General features: G+C 48.4%; 1 protein-coding gene and 1 long non-coding RNA gene across 5 annotated transcripts in view; one reads left to right on the top strand and one right to left on the bottom strand.

Moving 5' to 3' along the window:
• The window catches only part of LOC140426973 (myotilin-like), a 467,248-nt gene that overhangs the window by 179,381 nt on the left and 269,490 nt on the right, over window positions 1-18,377 (top strand). For 3 of the 4 annotated variants that reach the window (XM_072512317.1, XM_072512312.1, XM_072512311.1), the window contains exon 1: window positions 4,246-4,565. The exons of the other annotated variant lie outside the window; for it this stretch is intronic. The gene's annotated coding sequence lies outside the window, so the exon portion shown is untranslated. Of the gene's footprint in view, window positions 1-4,245; window positions 4,566-18,377 lie in introns of those variants that run through there. 4 annotated transcript variants of the gene reach the window in all.
• Window positions 1-18,377, bottom strand: part of LOC140426974 (uncharacterized) — a 166,704-nt gene that overhangs the window by 145,660 nt on the left and 2,667 nt on the right. The window lies entirely within an intron of this gene.

Below are 18,377 nucleotides of genomic sequence, written 5' to 3'. Positions count from 1 at the left end.
ACAGCCTTCGAGGCAGACGGGCGATTATACCATTTCCTAAGGGTCCCATTTGGCGTCACAAACGGGGTCTCGGTCTTCCAACGAGAGATGGACCGAATGGTTGATCAACAACGGTTGCGGGCCACGTTCCCGTATCTCGACAATGTAACCATCTGCGGCCACGATCAGCAGGACCACGAAGCCAACCTCTAAAAATTCCTCCAGACCGCTAAAGCCTTGAACCTCACGTACAACGAGGACAAGTGCGTTTTTAGCACCAACCGGCTAGCCATCCTGGGCTACGTAGTGCGCAATGGGATAATAGGCCCCGACCCCGAACGTATGCGCGCCCTCATGGAATTTCCCCTCCCGCACTGCTCAAAAGCCCTGAAACGCTGCCTGGGGTTTTTTTCATACTACGCCCAGTGGGTCCCCCAGTACGCAGACAAGGCCCGCCCCCTAATACAGACCACGACCTTCCCTCTGTCGACAGAGGCTTGCCAGGCCTTCAGCCGCATCAAAGCGGATATCGCAAAGGCCACGATGCACGCCATCGACGAGTCCCTCCCCTTCCAGGTCGAGAGCGACGCCTCCGACGTAGCTCTAGCGGCCACCCTTAACCAAGCGGGCAGACCCGTGGCATTTTTCTCCCGAACCCTCCACGCTTCAGAAATCCGCCACTCCTCAGTGGAAAAGGAAGCCCAAGCCATAGTGGAAGCTGTGCGACATTGGAGGCATTACCTGGCCGGCAGGAGATTCACTCTCCTCACGGCCCAACGGTCGGTAGCCTTCATGTTCGATAATGCACAGAGGTGCAAAATCAAAACCGACAAGATCTTAAGGTGGAGGATCGAGCACTCCACCTTCAACTATGAGATCTTGTATCGTCCCGGAAAGCTGAACGAGCCGTCCGATGCCCTATCCCGCGGCACATGTGCCAACGCACAAATTAACCGCCTCCAAACCCTCCACGAGGACCTCTGCCACCTGGGGGTCACTCAGTTTTACCACTTTATCAAGTCCCACAACCTCCCATACTCCTTAGAGGAGGTCCGTACAGTCACAAGGAACTGCCACATCTGCGCAGAGTGCAAACCGCATTTTTTCAGGCCGGATGGTGCGCACCTGATTAAGGCTTCCCGCCCCTTTGAACGCCTTAGTCTGGATTTCAAAGGACCCCTCCCCTCCACCGACCGCAACATATACTTCCTTAATGTGGTGGACGAGTACTCCCGCTTCCCATTCGCCATCCCCTGTTCTGACATGACCGCGGCCACAGTCATTAAAGCCCTGAACACCATATTCACACTGTTCGGTTGCCCCGCATACGTCCACAGCGACAGGGGGTCCTCTTTCATGAGTGACGAGCTGCGCCAGTTCCTGCTCAGCAACGGGATAGCCTCGAGCAGGACGACCAGCTACAACCCCCGGGGGAACGGGCAAGTAGAGAGGGAGAACGGCATGGTCTGGAAGACCGTCCTACTGGCGGTCCAGGGACCTCCCAGTTTCACGGTGGCAGGAGGTCCTTCCGGACGCCCTCCACTCCATCCAGTCACTACTGTGTACTAGCACTAACCAAACGCCTCATGAGCGCCTCTTTGTCTTCCCCAGGAAGTCCTCCTCTGGAACGTCGCTGCCGACCTGGCTGGCGGCCCCAGGACCCATCTTGCTCCGAAAGCACGTGCGGGGGCACAAGTCGGACCCGTTGGTCGAAAGGGTTCACCTCCTTCACGCGAACCCGCAGTACGCTTACGTTGAGTACCCCGACGGCCGACAGGACACGGTCTCTCTGCGAGATCTGGCGCCCGCCGGCAACACACACACCCCCCCGACACCAATCACCCAACCCCCCCCCTTCCTGCCACCACCGCACCCCGCGACCGCCCCCTTCCCAGGAGGATCAGTCCTCCTCCCAGGCCCGACCAGGAATGAAGCCCAAGCTGAAACCGTAAGGCTCCCGGAGAAGACAACACCGAAACAAGCACCACCACCACCACCGGGGCCGAGGCGATCGACACGGACGACCAGACCGCCCGACCGACTCGTGGTGTCGATCTAACAGTACAATGTGGACTTTGTGGACTTTAAACGAGAACATTTTGTCTTTTCCTGACGATTACTGTAAATAGTTTGAAGCAAAAAAAAAAAACCTTGTACATACTGTTATACCATGCAAAAGTTTTCCTCCCAGGACCAGCCTTGTAAACCCTTACCACCATGCGAAGCATCACCCCGCCGGGTTCATTTTTAACAAGGGGTGAATGTGGTAGTATGCATTAGGGGTCATGTGGGACTGTGAAGCCATGATGTCATTGGCTGACAGATCCCGGGTCCTGGTTGGACGTTGACCTCTAGCTCCGCCCTGAAGGCGGAGTATAAGTACCTGGAGTCCTCCCCCGCAGGCAGTCTACTACCGAACTGCGGGGGAAACAGTCACGCTTAATAAAGCCTCATCGACTTCACTCTATTCGTCTCTCGGTGTCTTTGTGCGCTACAGACCCCATGATGTAATGATATTGCAGATTTTTATATAATAATCTTTATTGTTACAAGTTGACTTACATTAACACTGCAATGAAGATAGTGTGAAAGATGTCTATAGAAATTTATATATATTATATTTCATATTTGTGGCAGTAGTGGTATCAAATCAAAACCTGGTTTAAAACACATAGAGGCAGTATGCCTGCAAAAGCTTGTTATTAAAGAGTTTAACAGATGTGGTAATGATTGATACCACCCACTTACTTGATTACAGATAAAGGGCTACTGGAATCGTGTTTTGATTGTTGGAAATTCACTGGAGCATTGATAATTTATGAAGGAGTAGTGGTTAGTCCTAGCTAAGCAGGTCATGGAACTTAGTGGAATACATATGATGTAATTAATGGAGGAGCCAAGTCTGTTCCTAGTTTTGCAGTCAGTTATAGAATTTTACGTTGAACAGCAGTTTTTCCAAAATGCTGATATCTTGAGTAGTAGTGCCTGGATCTACTCGCAAAAGGCTTTCTCTCTAATAGTCTCTACATAGCTAAGGAAGTATCCTGTTTTGTTAACTTTATTTCCTCGTGAAATTTGAACTGTATTAGGTTGCTTAGTTCGAATTAGTAGCAGTTGTAGACAATAAGTTCAAGTTTTTCCTTTTGTTTAAGAACTGTTTAACTGCTAATTGTAAAGGTATTTCTTTGATGTTAATGTGTTTAATTTTGTTTAAATTAGTTTGTTTTAGCATAAAAGATACCTATTGGCCAGTCATGACCCCTGGTGTGAAGTATCCTTTCTTCACAGTTTTAGAAATTTAAAAAACTTGTTTGGGGTTCTTGTCCCATATCCTAAGAGCTGTTGGGGTCTGGTCCGATATGCTAACACAGATGAATCCCTGCCCATTCTGCCATGAGGTTTGATGAGCTCCTCATTGATTCATAATTAATGAGTTGAAAAGCGGAATTAGGTGCAAACATTTGCCCCACTGCTCAGCGGGAATCACGCCAGTTTTCCCACCCACCACGCACTTAATCTCCAGAATGGAAAATTTGTCCTCTGACTTATAATCATAGAATCCCTACACTGCAGAAGGAGGCCATTCGGCCCACCAAATCTGCACCGACCCTTCAAAAGCCCACCCTGCCTAGGCCCAATCCTCCATCCTATTCCTGTAACCTCACCTAACCTTTGGACACTTAGAGGCAATTTAGCATGGCCAATCCACCTAACCGGCACATCTTTGGACCTGGGCCCTGGTGCTGTGAGGCAGCAGTGCTAACCACTGTGCCTCCTAAGATATTATAATATTTTAATATATTATAGATAACTAAAGGGATAGTGCAAAGACAGAAGGGAGATTAAAACACTTTCTCCAACTCTAACTATGGATTTAAGTAACAGGCTAAATGAGGTGACATTAAACTGACAGTTTAGATTACACATTGTATTCACAAGTTCCCCTTTATATTTATTTACTAATATCTTAGTCATGGGTTCAAAGAATGTCCAATCCACAATTAGGTTTTAATCATGAGTCATTTCTACATTTTCTTCGCATGATTGACCTTAAGTACTTAATGATCTGTTGAGCTGCTCGCAGAAAAATACTTTTCACTGTACCTCGGTACACGTGACAATAAACAATCCAATCCAATCCAATCCAAGTAAAAGTTTCAGTTTGGTTATCCTTCAATTCATACATATTGTGGATTAGGTAAAGGAAACCCCAATGTGTCATTATGCAGACGGCCTGGAGGCTCGGTTTTAATGCCTCTCTTATTTTTAGTATTCCTTGACTAAGTGAGTAAGGAACTGCTGGTCCGCGGCCAAGAAACCCGAGATGAGCCTGAGATCACTTCCTAGTTTTATTCCTTAGAAACATACATGACGGGCACTGGCTGGAGGATCACTCTGTAGGTTTCTGAACTTCATGCTATCCAATGGACTGTAACCTTCTCTCTTCCTGACGAATTGTTGGTTCAGATTTGGTCAAATTTGAATGTTGGCTATATTCTAGACATTGTGATAACAAGTTTCCACCGTACAGGAAACCAGAACACAGAACTTGACGATTTCTACAAACCCTTGTTTACGACTTGCTGGTAAGAAAGAATCATATACTATATTTACAAAAAATGGGATTATGCCAGAATATTTATGAATTTTATAATTTGGGAAATGTGTAATTACTCCACAAACTGATGAAACTATGTGACTGTGCATAAAGATTTATTTGCAGAATGCATCAGTAAAAATTCATTCACCCGAGAATTCAAGTTTCATATTCATAGTGGGCAGCACGGTAGCATAGTGGTTAGCACAGTTGCTTCAGAGCTCCAGGGTCCCAGGTTCGATTCCCGGCTTGGGTCACTGTCTGTGCGGAGTCTGCACGTTCTACCCGCGACTGCGTGGTTTTTTTCCGGGTGTTCAAGTTTCCTCCCACGGTGCAAAGATGTAGGGTAGATTGCCCATTAAGGGCTAAATTGCCCTTAGTGTCCAATAAAGGTGAGGTGGGGTTATGGGGATAGGGTGGAGGTGTGGGGATAGGGTGGAGGTTTGGGCTTAAGTAGTGTGCTCTTTCCAACAGCCGGTGCAGACTCGATGGGCTGAACGGCCTCCATCGGCACTGTAAATTCTATGATTCTATGATTTTATAATATCAAGCCACGTTTTCCAAAGACTGAAAATGTTAATAGTTAGAGATTCTGAAGTGAAAAGTTGAGCAAAATGAAATAAAGAGCTTGATTTTCGGCAAGATCCTTAAGGAAATGCAGTTTGGAGGTTTCGATCCTCATTCATTTTTGACACTCCAACAACTTCAATTTAAGCATACTAGAATGTTCCAAGGCACCTTGCAGGCACAAAATCGGACACAGAATTCAAATAAGAACATACAAGAGTAGGTGACCAAAAGCTTTGCCAAAGAGGTAGGGTTTGAGGAGCATCTTCAAAAGGGAGATGTTTAGGGATGGAATTCCAAAGCTTAGGGTCTAGACGGCTGAAGGCCGGAATCATTCAAGAAGGAGCAGTGCTTGGAAAACTAGTGATTCGAAACAAACCTGTTGGACTTTAACCTGGTGTTGTAAGACTTCTTGCTGTGCTCACCCCAGTCCAATGCTGGCATCTCCACATCATGGCTCCTCATTGATGGTATTGGAAACTCCCCAATAGCTTTCATTTTCACATTCCGTGGGGCCATCTGACCAGGGTCCCGTGTTCAATTCCGGCGTTGAGTGATTGTCTGTGTGGAGTTTGCACTTTCTCCTGTATCTGCGTGGGTTTCCTCCGGGTGCTCCGGTTTCCTCCCACAGTCCAAAGATGCGCAGATTAGGTGGATTATCCAAGCTAAATTGCCCCTTCGTGTCCAAAAAGGTTAGATGGGGTTATTGGGTTACGGGGATAGACTGGAGGTGTGGGCTTAAGTAGGATTCTCTTTCCAAGAGCCGGTGCAGACTCGGTGTGCCGAATGGCCTCCTTCTGCACTGTAAAGTCTATGATTCTAAGTCCAATTGTATGGTGCAAGAATGCGCCTTGAGCTTTCACAAATTCACTTTTAGCCAAATCTAATTGATTACAGCACTGGAGGAGGACAGATTCCAGCAGCAACATGTGTTGGCAGTCAGGAGAGACCCTCCAGATCCAGGTCAGGTGGCTGCAGACCAGGATCAAGGCCGGAGGCTGCACCAGCCAGCTGGAGCATGAAAGTGACAACGATGTCCCAGACTATACCGCAATCGGATCTCCTTCATGGAGCTCTCTGACAGCATCTCCAGTGGAGAGGCTCACAAAGAGGCAGCATGTCCTGTGGACATGGCCCCATGGTCACCAGCTCCCTGTGGCTGTCAAGGTAACAGCAGCCTCTTTGTCTCAGGGTCCTTCCAGAGGAACACCGGGAATCTCCATGGAATCTCGCAGGCATCTATCCATAAGTGCACTTGAAGGTCACAAGCGCACTTTCTGCAAGGGCTGGTGAATACATCCTCTTCGACCAGATCCAGGCCAGACAGAATGAGAGATCAACAGGGTTCAGGTAGCGGGTCTAATACAGGTGCAGGGGGCAATAGACTGCATCCATGTGGCTCCTCACGCCCCATGGAACCAAGAAGTCCCCTTTGTAAACAGGAAGGGGTTCCACACCCTAAATGCGACCACCAGGTGTGGGTCATGCATGTGTATACCCATTTTCCAGGGAGTATGCATGGCAGCTTCATGCTAGGCCAGTCGCAGACCCCTGGACTTTTCGAGGTGCACCCCAGGCTACAGCAATGGCTCCTTGGCAACATGGAATATCCCCTAAGGGAGTGGCTGATGACACCAATGAGGAGCCCACACACCTCAGTGGAAGGCAGATGTAGCAAGGCACACAGTGCAACATGCTCAGTCATCAAACGGCGCATAGAACTATTAAAGATGAATGTCCGCTGCCTTGACAGGTCCAGAGGAGCCCTGCAGTATAAGACCTCCACCCGGAAGGCGTCTTGGTCATCTGTGTCGTCGGTTTGGATGTTGTGATGTGGAGGCTGAATGGTCCGCACGTTCCTACGAGGTTGTTGGAGATGTGGAAGATCAACAGGTTGAGCCGCTCGACAGTAGGCAGCGTAGTGGCCCATCTTGCCATAGCGTAGGCATTGTCGGGTTTTTGCAGGACATTGCCCTTTTAAATGTGTAGCTCCACAGTTGCCGCACGTCATGACGTCATGGCGTTCGTTACGCCACTGCGCATGCGCAGTTCGGTCTTGCGTCGGGCGCGCCTGCGCAGCACGTCCCTCAGTGTTGCCGTAGGTTTTGGCGCGCACAAACGCGGGTGGCCTTAAAAAGCGCGCGAAACGACCGCCCTCGTCCGGGCCGCGGGCCGGGAGAAACTCGATTGCCTGGATGCGTTCGGCCTCGTGGGCGGCCTGGCTTGCCGATTCGATCGCTTGGGACCCCCTCCGTGCCGATTCAGTCGCCTGAAATTGGGCATATCGGCTAGTCGCATTCTCATGCAGGACACAGGTTTCAGCTGCAGATGCTAAGGTCAGGCCTTTAATTTTTAGAAGCTGCTGGCGTAGGCTGCCGGAGGCAATGCCAAAAACGATCTGGTCCCGGATCATGGACTCTGAGGTGGTGTCGTAACCGCAGGACTGCGCGAGTATGCGGAGGTGCGTCAGGAAGGACTGAAAGAGCTCATCCTTACCTTGCAGGCGCTGCTGAAAGACGTACCTCTCAAAGCTCTCGTTGACCTCAACGTTGAAGTGCTTGTCGAGCTTGAGGAGGACCGTGTCATACTTAGCTTTGTTCTCGCCTTCCGCGAACACCAGGGAGTTGTATACATGGATGGCGTGCTGACCTGCGGTAGTGAGGAGCATGGCAATCTTTGTTTCGTCCGAGGCGCCCTGTTTTTCATTGGCTTGCATGAAGAGTTCAAAGCGCTGCTTGAAGAGCGTCCAATTTGTGCCCAGGTTCCCAGCGACTTGCAACGGCTGCGGTTTGTTGCGGGTGTCCATGGCTCAGGATGGCAGATTTGCCGGTAGGTATCGATTCACTCACTGGTACCATGAGGTGTTGGGTGCTCTGAGGTACAGACGAACCAACACGGTTGCGATTGGTACAACGCAGTTTTATTCCATCTAACTATTTATACATCAGGCTTGGTACTCAGCACGTTGTGACTGTGTGAGTGTCTTGCTATATAGGTCCTGGCCCTGTGCTGTCTCCAGATGGACTCTCCAGGAAGTGTTGTCTTTCTTGTCTTATACTGTGTCTGCTCTTGTCTGTGATTGGCTGTCGTGTTATGTGTGCTAATTGGTCCGTTGGTCTGTCTATCATTGTGTATGTGTTATGATGTGTGTTTGAATATCATGACACCTATGAGGGCCCCCTCGGTGAACCGTGGAGCAGGCTCCTTGGCTGCCATCCTCCTGGTTTGACTGTGAGCAAGTGCTGTGGAGCTGTTTAAATGCAGCTTGATTAAAGTGTTCAGTTGACACCGGGGATAGGCGAATCAGACGGTTTGCGACACATGCGTGGCATTTTTTCAGGTGAGGAAAAAACATTTTCGGAGTGCCTAAAAGCTGCGGTCTGAATCGCACCACCGGGGCCGGCAGGATGCACGCTGGTTTTCACGCCGAATCTGACACTTTGAAAATTTTTTGAAAAATTCCATTCAATGGCCTTGTTCTTTTTAATATTTCTGGCCATCCAGTACTGGATGTTGAGCAAGCAGTGTGACAGTTACAAGGCAGTAGAGGTGAGGTAGAGCTAGGAGTTGTCAATGTACATGTGCAATCTGACCCCAGAATATGGATGCTAAGAAGGCTACATTTGCTTTGCCCTTCACAGATGCTGCCAGGCCTGCAGAGTTAATCCAATATTTTCTATCTTCAGATTTCCGGCATCCGCAGTATTTTGCTTTTATTTACCCAAATTCAGGGGCGAGATTCTCCGACCCTCTGCCGGGTCGGAGAATCGCCGGGGGCTGGCGTGAATCCCGCCCCCGGCGGTTGCCGAATTCTCCGGCACCGGAGATTCGGCGGGGGCGGGAATCGCGGCGCGCCGGTTGGTGGGCCCCCCCCCCCGCGATTCTCCGGCCCGGATGGGCCGAAGTCCCGCTGCTAGAATGCCTGTCCCGCCGGCGTGGATTAAACCACCTACCTTATCGGCGGGACAAGGCGGCGCGGGCGGGCTCCGGGGTCCTGGGGGGGCGCGGGGCAATCTGGCCCCGGGGGGTGCCCCCACGGTGGCCTGGCCCGCGATCGGGGCCCACCGATCCGCGGGCGGGCCTGTGCCGTGGGGGCACTCTTTTCCTTCCGCCTTCGCCACAGTCTCCACCATGGCGGAGGTGGAAGAGACTCCCTCCACAGTGCATGCGCGGGGATGCCGCGATCGGCCGCTAACGCTCCCGCGCATGCGCCGCCCGGCAATGTTATTTCCGTGCCAGCTGGCGGGGCACTTCCGCCAGCTGGCGGGGCGGAAATCAGTCCGGCGCGGGCCTAGCCCCTCAAGGTTAGGGCTCGGCCCCCCAAGATGCGGAGGATTCCGCACCTTTGGGGCGGCGTGATGCCCGACTGATTTGCGCTGTTTTTGGCGCCGGTCGGCGGACATCGCGCCGATACCGGAGAATTTCACCCCAGATCTCTATTCCCTGAATAGACTTAGAAAATTAAGGCTATACAAGTATGCTTAGAGGTGATATAATTGAAGCTTTTAAAATTATAAAGGAATTGGATGTGATTGAATTAAATATTCAAATGTGGAAGTTGATAGTAGGACCAGCCAATAAATCACATTAGATGCCAGGAAAAGATACCTGAGGGTTATGGTGAATACAGGTACGTTGCAATCATTTGAGAAATGATTTGGTAAAGTCGTGGTCATGATGGTAGCCAACCATGATTTTCAGCTATTTCTTTTATTGTTTTATGGCAATGGAGACTAAATTACAAAAGGTCTTGCTGATATTGGCCAGTTTTCGTTTTTACACCGCTGGTTAGTATTGTTAGTTGAAGAGAGCTGCATGAGTTTTTAGTCTAATGGATGAGCTGTGCATGTCTTTTGTTGCCTTTCTCTATAATCACAATAAGGCAACCCTTTCATGGGCCAGGTCTTACCTTAATCCACCAGCCCCTAATAGAAAATTCACATATTTGAGATACTGTAGCATGCTTATCACTCTTCCATTGCACAAAAATGGCAACATTTCTAGTTTTTCACATTAAGATTATTAGGAATGTTTATTCTTGCAAAATAATCGTTTATTTTGGAAAATCATGATCTTACCTCATATTCTGCTTAATACAGGTTTAATGATGCAAAAGAGAGACATCTCACAAGGGTGCTCAATAACATTAACATGCTTCTGGTTTGATAAGATATCTAATCCGATTTAAATATGCACTTAAAATTATTGACAGTTGTACCAATAATTTGCCTCCTTAATGCTTCTAGCTTGCATTTGTCAGCTTTGGTACTGTGTATTTACAACTGAAAGCCTAATTATATTAGGTGTCCCTGGGATGCTTTACCTGGAAACCCCCCCTCCTGCTGTAGTGGCAGACGTGAAACATGCTGGTGGGGGCAGGAAATGGCTCCTATCTGGGCCCTTGGATGGCTCAATTGGCTGCCTGGTGGGCAACTGCACCACTGAGGCTCGGGGCGAAATTCTCCCCCAACGGCGGGATGCCCGCCGACTGGCGCCAAAGCCGGCGCCAATCAGACGGGCATCGCGCCGGCAAAAAGGTGCGGAAGTCTCCGCATCTTTGGCGGCCTAGCCCCAACATTGAGGGGCTAGGCCGACGCCGGAGGGATTTCCGCCCCGCCAGCTGGCGGAAATGGCGTTTGTTGCCCCGCCAGCTGGCGCGGAAATGCGGCGCATGCGCGGGAGCGTCAGCGGCCGCTGTCAGTTTCCCAGCGCATGCGCGGGAGCGTCAGCGGCCGCTGTCAGTTTCCCGCGCATGCGCAGTGGGGAGAGTCTCTTCCGCCTCCGCCATGGTGGAGGCCGTAGCGGAGGCGGAAGGGAAAGAGTGCCCCCCACGGCACAGGCCCGCCCGCGGATCGGTGGGCCCCGATCGCGGGCCAGGCCACCGTGGGGGCACCCCCCGGGGTCAGATCGCCCCGCGCCCCCCCCCCAGGACCCCAGAGCCCGCCCACGCCGCCTGGTCCCGCCGGTAAATACCAGGTTTGATTTACGTCGGCGGGACAGGCAATTCCTGGGCGGGACTTCGGCCCATCCGGGCCGGAGAATCCAGCGGGGGGTCCCGCCAACCGGCGCGGCCGGATTCCCGCCCCCGCCCAATCTCCGGGAGCGGAGACTTCGGCGGGGGCGGGGGCGGGATTCACGGCGGCCAACGGCCATTCTCCGACCCGGCGGGGGGTCGGAGAATGACGCCCCAGATTCCCGACACTGGTGATATGCCCAAATGATGGGAAGACACACTGCTTCCCTTCTGACACCTTCCCTCACCATATTGCTGGCACTCCCATTTCCTGTTTCCAAAGTGCTGGGAAAATTCAGTCTTATGCTAAAAATTCTCAGGTGGGAAGTTGTCCCTATTGCATCTGTTTTCTGGGAAAGTAGTTAAGGGAACTAATATTGAGGTGTGATTCCCCATACCCTATTCCCTCTGAAATTGGCTGGACGCCCACTTAAAACATCTTGACCTTCATGTCAACCAGGTGCCTGATGCTTGGTTTAAAAGCCAAATCGCAAATTCAACAAAAACTACCAAAGGACAGTATGTTTTTGATATTTTTACCGAATATGATTGCAGAAAAAGCAAGAGGGCTATTAACATCTCATACTTGTCCCACTTCTGTTTACCTCTCTCCCTCCTACGATCTACATGTGGGTTGGCTCCATGTCAGAACCAGACAGTTTTTCTAATACCTTGGCAGGCAAGCTGCACATAGTCACTATCTGAGCACACAGCTCTGTGGTATTATGCTGATGAAGCTCAATTTCCAGCGAGTCTCAAGCACTCATCTTCAGGCTGGTGTTGCAGGCATGCCACCCTAGTTTTCAGCACAAGACCAATTAACCAAGTGCTTTTAAATTTATTTGATATAAACAGCTGATGAGCATTTGTAACAATCATACAGTGATTGTTGAATCGATGAGCCTTCTGGAGGTACTATTAAGTGTGGATGATTGGATAATGTTCACTGCCATCAGTTATACATTATCTTCGCGTAAGTGTCTGCGTATCAAAAATATCATAGCTAGAAATAAGAAAATGCCCAGATCATGTTTCATAGTGAGTGCATCCTTGCCGTTGCACCACTTTATAGAGGAAAGTGCCACATCTACAGTGATGTGCAATCAGTCACTTTCAAGGTTATAGCAGGGAAAGGTTCATCTGCAATTGTCCAGCTAATTTGGTTCAGGAACTGCAAACCACTGGGAGAATAATATTTCTAATTCTGTGCCCTTTTTGCCATTTCTAGATACCCAGATTCGCAAAGTTGCAGGTCTTTAACGCCATGTAGGTCCAGAGGTTTATGGCAGTCCTGTGAACTATGTTGAGGATCTGCCTTTCCCGGTGGTGAGGATGTTGTTGCAAGATGTAACATAAGAACTTAAGAAATAGGAACAGGAGGAGGCCATTTGCCCTCTTGAGCCTGGTCCACCATTCAATAAGATCATGGCTGATCTGATTGTGACCAAGCTTGATTCCTTTGTTGATCAAAAAAATCTGTCTAACTCAGTGTTGAATATATTCAATGGACCAGCCTCTATGGCTCCCTGGGGTAGAGAATTCCAAACATTAACAAACCTCTGAAAGAAGAAATTCCTCCACATCTCTATTTTTAAACTGTGTCCCTAGTTGTAGATTCTCTCATCAGGGGAAACATCCTCTCAGCATCAACTTTGTCAAGCCACCTCAGAATCTTATTTTCAATAGGTCACCTTTCATTCTTCTAAAGTCCAACAAGTATGGACCCAAACTACTTAACTTTTCCAATACGTCAACCACTTCATCACAGAAATCAACTGAGTAAATCTATGAACTATCTCCAATATCATTCCACTATTAAAATCCAAACCTGTACCTCACCAATGCTCTGCACAATATAACAAGACTGCCCTACTTTTATGCTCCATTCCCTTTGCTAAAAAGGTAAACATTCATTTGCCTACCTAATTGCTGTGTGTTAAGCTTTTGTGATTAATATCCAAGGACACACGATCCCTATTACTTGCAGCATTCTACAGTCCCTTTCCAATTTCATCACATTCTGCTCTTTTTATTTTCTCCACCAAGGTGGGAAACCACGCAGCTTCCCACATTATGCCACATTTGTCAAATTTTTGCCCACTCCTTTGTTTAAAAATGTATTTACGGATGTGGGAGTCGCTGGTGAGGCCAGCATTTATTGCCCATCCCTAGTTGCCCTTCAGAAGGTGGTGGTGAGTTGCCTTCTTGAACCGCTGCAGTCCTTGAGGTATACACTCACTGTGCTGTTAGGGAGGGATTGCCAGGATGTTGCCCCAGTGACCGTGACGGAACAGCGATATATTTCCAAGTCAGGGTGGAGAGTGGCTTGGAGGGGAACCTCCAGGTTGTGGGGTTCCCAGGTATATCTGCTGCTCTTCTCCTTCTAGATGGTAGTGGTCACGGGTTTGGAAGGTGTTGTCCAAGGAATCTTGGTGAGTTACTGCAGTGCATCCTGTAGATGGTACACACAGCTGCCACTGTTTGTCGGTGGTGAAGGGTTTGGACGTTTGTGGAAGTGGGAGCAATCAAGTGGGCTGCTTTGTCCTGGATGGTGTTGAGCTTCTTGAGTGTTGTTGGAGCTGCACTCATCCAGGCAAGTGGACAGTATTCCATTACACTCCTGACTTGTGCCTTGTAGATGATGGACAGGCTTTGGGGGGGTCAGAAGGTGACTTACTCGCCGTAGGATTCCTAACTTTTGACCTGCCCTAGTAGCCACAGCATTTATGTAGCTAGTCCAGTTCAGTTTCTGACCAATAGTAACCCCCAGGATGTTGATTGTGGGGGATTCAGCGAAGGTAATGCCATTGAATGTCAAGAGGTGATGATTAGATCCTCTCTTGTAGGAGACTTCCTTAATAATAGATTTTCACACTTTCCTAGTTTCGGAATGGCTCACCGACCTGTCATTCCCTGTTTTCTCTTTCCCTCCTTTCTTGAATAGCGGTGTTACATTTGCTCACTTCCAACCTGCTGAACCTGTTCCAGTATCTTTGCAAATGTGTTTTAAGAACTTTAGGATGTAGGCCAACACGTCCTGGGGATTTGTTAGATTTTAGTCTTGAGTTTCTCCAAAACTTACCCTCTGCTGATATTAATTACCTGTTTCCTAATTCCTTTTAGTTTCTGCTTCTCCTCTGGAACAACATAAAAGATCTGTATTCCGCCAACATGTTATTCCCTATATCTAGTATGTAACTTGCGTCTTCTACTGTGAAGACAGACACAAAATATTTGTTCAGTGTCTCTGCTATTTCTTCATTTCCCATAATAATTTCTCCTGCCTCTGCTTCTAAGGAAATAACATCTACTTTAGCTACTCTCTTTCTTTTAATATACTTGCAAAAGCTCTTACAATGTTAAAATAAACAAGGTAAAGCAGAGAAAAGAAACCAGTCAATTTTCCAGTGTATTTGCTAGGGAAGATTTAACTCGCATATCCAACTTACCCTTACCAGATATCCTAAAACTCATAAGCAAAGAGGATATTTTAAAATTATTGCATGAAATACATTTAAATAAAGCTCCGAGTCCAAAGGACAGCACGGTTGCGCAGTGGTTAGCACTGTTTCACAGCGCTGAGGTCCCAGGTTCGATCCCCACCCTGGATCGCTCTCCGTGTGGAGTTTGCACGTTCTCCCTGCCCCACAACCCAAAAGATGTGCAGGGTAGGTGGATTGGCCATACTAAATTACCCCTTAATTGGAAAAAAATGAATTGGGCACTCTAAATTTTTTTTAAAGCTCTAAGTCCAGATGAATTACCTCCTTGAATCTTAAAGTTTGCAACTATGAACTGGCTCCAATATTGACTAATCCCTTTCCAGAATCAATCAATACCAGCTACTTACCAGATCAACTGAGACAAGCTAACATTTATGGTATATTCTAAAAGGGGATAAATGTCATCCAGAAAACTACAAGCGACATTTTGAAATTGCTTGAATTATCCTGTCTTGAGTTCTTTCTCCTGTCATGAAGCACTTCGAAGCTCACAATATTCTGGCAGATAGTCAGCATCGTTTTCATAGAAACACAACAGGAGTAGGCCATTCGGCCAGTCGAGCCTGTTCCAACATTTAATGCGATCAAGCTGATCACACACTTCAATGACTTTTATACCCACTATACCTAAAACTCTTTACGTTATTGTTAATCAGAAATCTATCTAACTCTACCTTAAACATACTCAATGATGAAGCTTTCAAACCCCTCTGAGGGAGAGAATTCCAAACATTCACAACCCTCTGAATAAAGAAACTACTCCTCATCTCGGTCCTAAGAGGCATCCCTCTTATTTTGAAATTTTGCCCCCTAGACTCTAGACTCCCCAACCAGGGGAAACATCTTACCTGTATCTACCCTGTCCATTCCTTTAAGTATTTTGTCGATTTCAATGAGATCACCTCTCATTCTTCAAATCTCGAGAGAATACAGGCCCGGTTTGCCCAATCCCTCTTCACAAGACAGTTCCTCCATCCCCGGAACAAGGCTGGTGAACCTTTGTTGCACTCCCTCTATGGCAATAATATCCTTTCTGAGGTAAGGGGACCAAAACTGCACCCAGTACTCAAGGTGCGGTCTAACCAAGCTTCTATACAATTGAAGTAAGACTTCACTACTCCTGTAATAAAACCCTCTTGCGATAAAGGCTAAAATTCCATTAGTCTTCCTAATAGCTCGTTGCACCTGCATGTTAGCCTTCAGGAACTCATGGACAAGGACACCCAAGTCCCTTTGTACATCTACACTTCCTAATTTCTTGCCAGTTAGGAAATACTCTGCAGATCTGTTCCTTCTACCAAAGTGGATTACCTCACATTTTTCCACATTATATTCATCTGCCATGTTCTTGCTCACTCACTACGTTCATACAACTCTCCCTCATCCAAATCATTGGTACATATTGTGATCAGCTGAGCCCCAAGTACTGATCCTTGCCATACCTCATTAGCCACAACCTGCCAACTTGAAAATGACCTGTTTATTCCTACTCCCTGTTTTCTGCCTGTTAGCCAATCCTCAATCCATGACAGTGTGATGCCGCCAAGCACATGTACTTTTTTTGCTAATTAATCGCCTATGGAGGACTTTATCAAAAGCCTTTTAAAAGTCCAAATATACTACATCTATCTACTTTCCTTTATCAATTTGTTTAGCAATATCTTCAAAAACGTTCGTCAACCACGATTTCCCATTCGGAAATCCATGCCAACTAAGCACAATCAGATCATGGTTGTAATAGATTCCAACATTTTCCCTCCCACTGATTTAAGGTTAACAGATCTGGGGTGGCATTACCTATCAGCCTTCAGGAACCATTCCAGAATCTATATAATTTTGGAAGATGATCATCAATGCATCCACTATCTCTGTAGTAAGCTCTTTCAGCACTCTGGGAAACATAATAACAGATCCCAGGGACGTGTCAACTTTCCATCATGAACATCCAGTGAAACATAGCATTTATAGACTGTCGCTGACCTAACTTCAAGTTTCAAGAAAGGTTAAACGACTCATTTGGTAATACTGTATTTCTCAAAAGTCTTTGGCAAAGATCCTCATGAAATGCTCCTGTTCAAACGCCACTACTATGGAATTAGGAGGACATTATTAAATTGGATTTGACACTTTTGAACCAATAGAAGAAAGAGTGGGGAATCATCCTTTTCTAAAGATGCCTCGCCAGAGTTTGTCAGAGAAGTGTGTTGGAACACATACTTTTCCTGATAGAAAACAATGCCATTCCCAACAAGTTAAAAAACAGGGAACAACAATTTGTAGATTACCGTGTGGCATCGGGGAAAACTCAACACCAGCAATTAATTATAAACAAGGCAGGTCCAGTGGGGACCTCAGTGGGGATTCCACATTCAGCAAATAATGTTCAAAGCAAACAAATTCTGAGGAGGAACCTTTGGTTATGGCAAGAATCTATCAAAGTTACAGATTACCAAACACTTGGGGTGCAGTCTACCAGCCGTGTTACACCCCAATGGAGGCGCGACGCAGCCGGCAGATCCCAGGGGAGGCCTTCGGCGGGCTTCCCGACAGCCGCTATGCCTCGTGAGATCTAACCAGCTCTAACTGGATCCCACCAACAATGGGCGAGATCTAGTCTCACGGAGCAAAGTCAGGTTAGAAGATAACTTACCTCTGGCTTCGCCGATCAAATGGCCACCTGGCATCTACCGGCCTTGCTGAGGGGACCCAGCCGGGTGCCATTCAGTACTAGTCCCTACAAACGGGGGCCAGGCAGAACTGCACCTGGGGGGGTCTCCCAGGTGATCAGAGGGCCCCGGGTAGTCGGCTGCCAGACAGGGTGGCACACTGACACTGCTAGTGCTACCTGGGTACCTTGGCACTGCCAGACTTACACCCTGACAGTGCCACCTGGGTCCAACCTAGCACTGCTAGTGCACTGTCAGCCTGGCAGGAGCACTGCCAGGGTGCCAGGCTACAAGTACCAAGATGCCAAGTTGGCACTGTGCCTGTGCCAGGATCAGGCCGGGGGGGCACCCTGCCCATTTGTGGTGGAGTGGGAGGGACCCGAGGACACCTGGCAGGTGAATTGGGGCATTGGGGGGGGTCCGGGGTTGCATCAGGAGGTTGTGAGATCGGGGCACGATTTTAAAATGGCGACGTGATCCCTTTCTGCACTGAGGAGCAGGAAAATGCAGCTAAGTGCAGTCTCGGCAGGGCGCTCCACACCAGGGCATGAAAACAAGACAAAGTGCCGACAGGTAGCGGGGCCGATCCCGGCGCTTTTAGCGCTGGGATCAACCTCGCTAATCCCGCCCAGAATGGCACTCTGTTTTATTTTGGTTAGATCACAACCTTGTTTATCTAATCCTGGGGTATGCAAGGTGTGGATGGGATACTTATATAGCTTATATAGAGATATAAATAAGAATAAAGCGATCCAAAGATGGAAACTACACCAGTGTCACACCTTTGTTCAAGGTTTTGGGACGGGTTTCTCCTGCCTCCCAGCCACATGATTCTCGGCAGTGGGAGGTGGCGCACCATTCACTGGTGGCGGGATTCTCCGTTCCCGCCGCTGTAAATGGGAATTCCCATTGAAGCCACCGCATGTGGCCGGGAAACTCATGAGCGGGTGTGCGCTGAGAATCCCACCACCAGCGATCGGCCAGAGAATTCCAGCCTTGGAAACAGCAAAGGAGGAAGAAAAGTAGACTGGCCAACTACTATAAAATATGGA

This window comes from Scyliorhinus torazame, chromosome 7 (genome assembly GCF_047496885.1).
Source record: "Scyliorhinus torazame isolate Kashiwa2021f chromosome 7, sScyTor2.1, whole genome shotgun sequence".
Lineage (NCBI taxonomy): Eukaryota > Metazoa > Chordata > Chondrichthyes > Carcharhiniformes > Scyliorhinidae > Scyliorhinus > Scyliorhinus torazame.
Note: the sequence above shows the minus strand (reverse complement) of the source record. Positions and strands in the feature narration are given on the sequence as shown.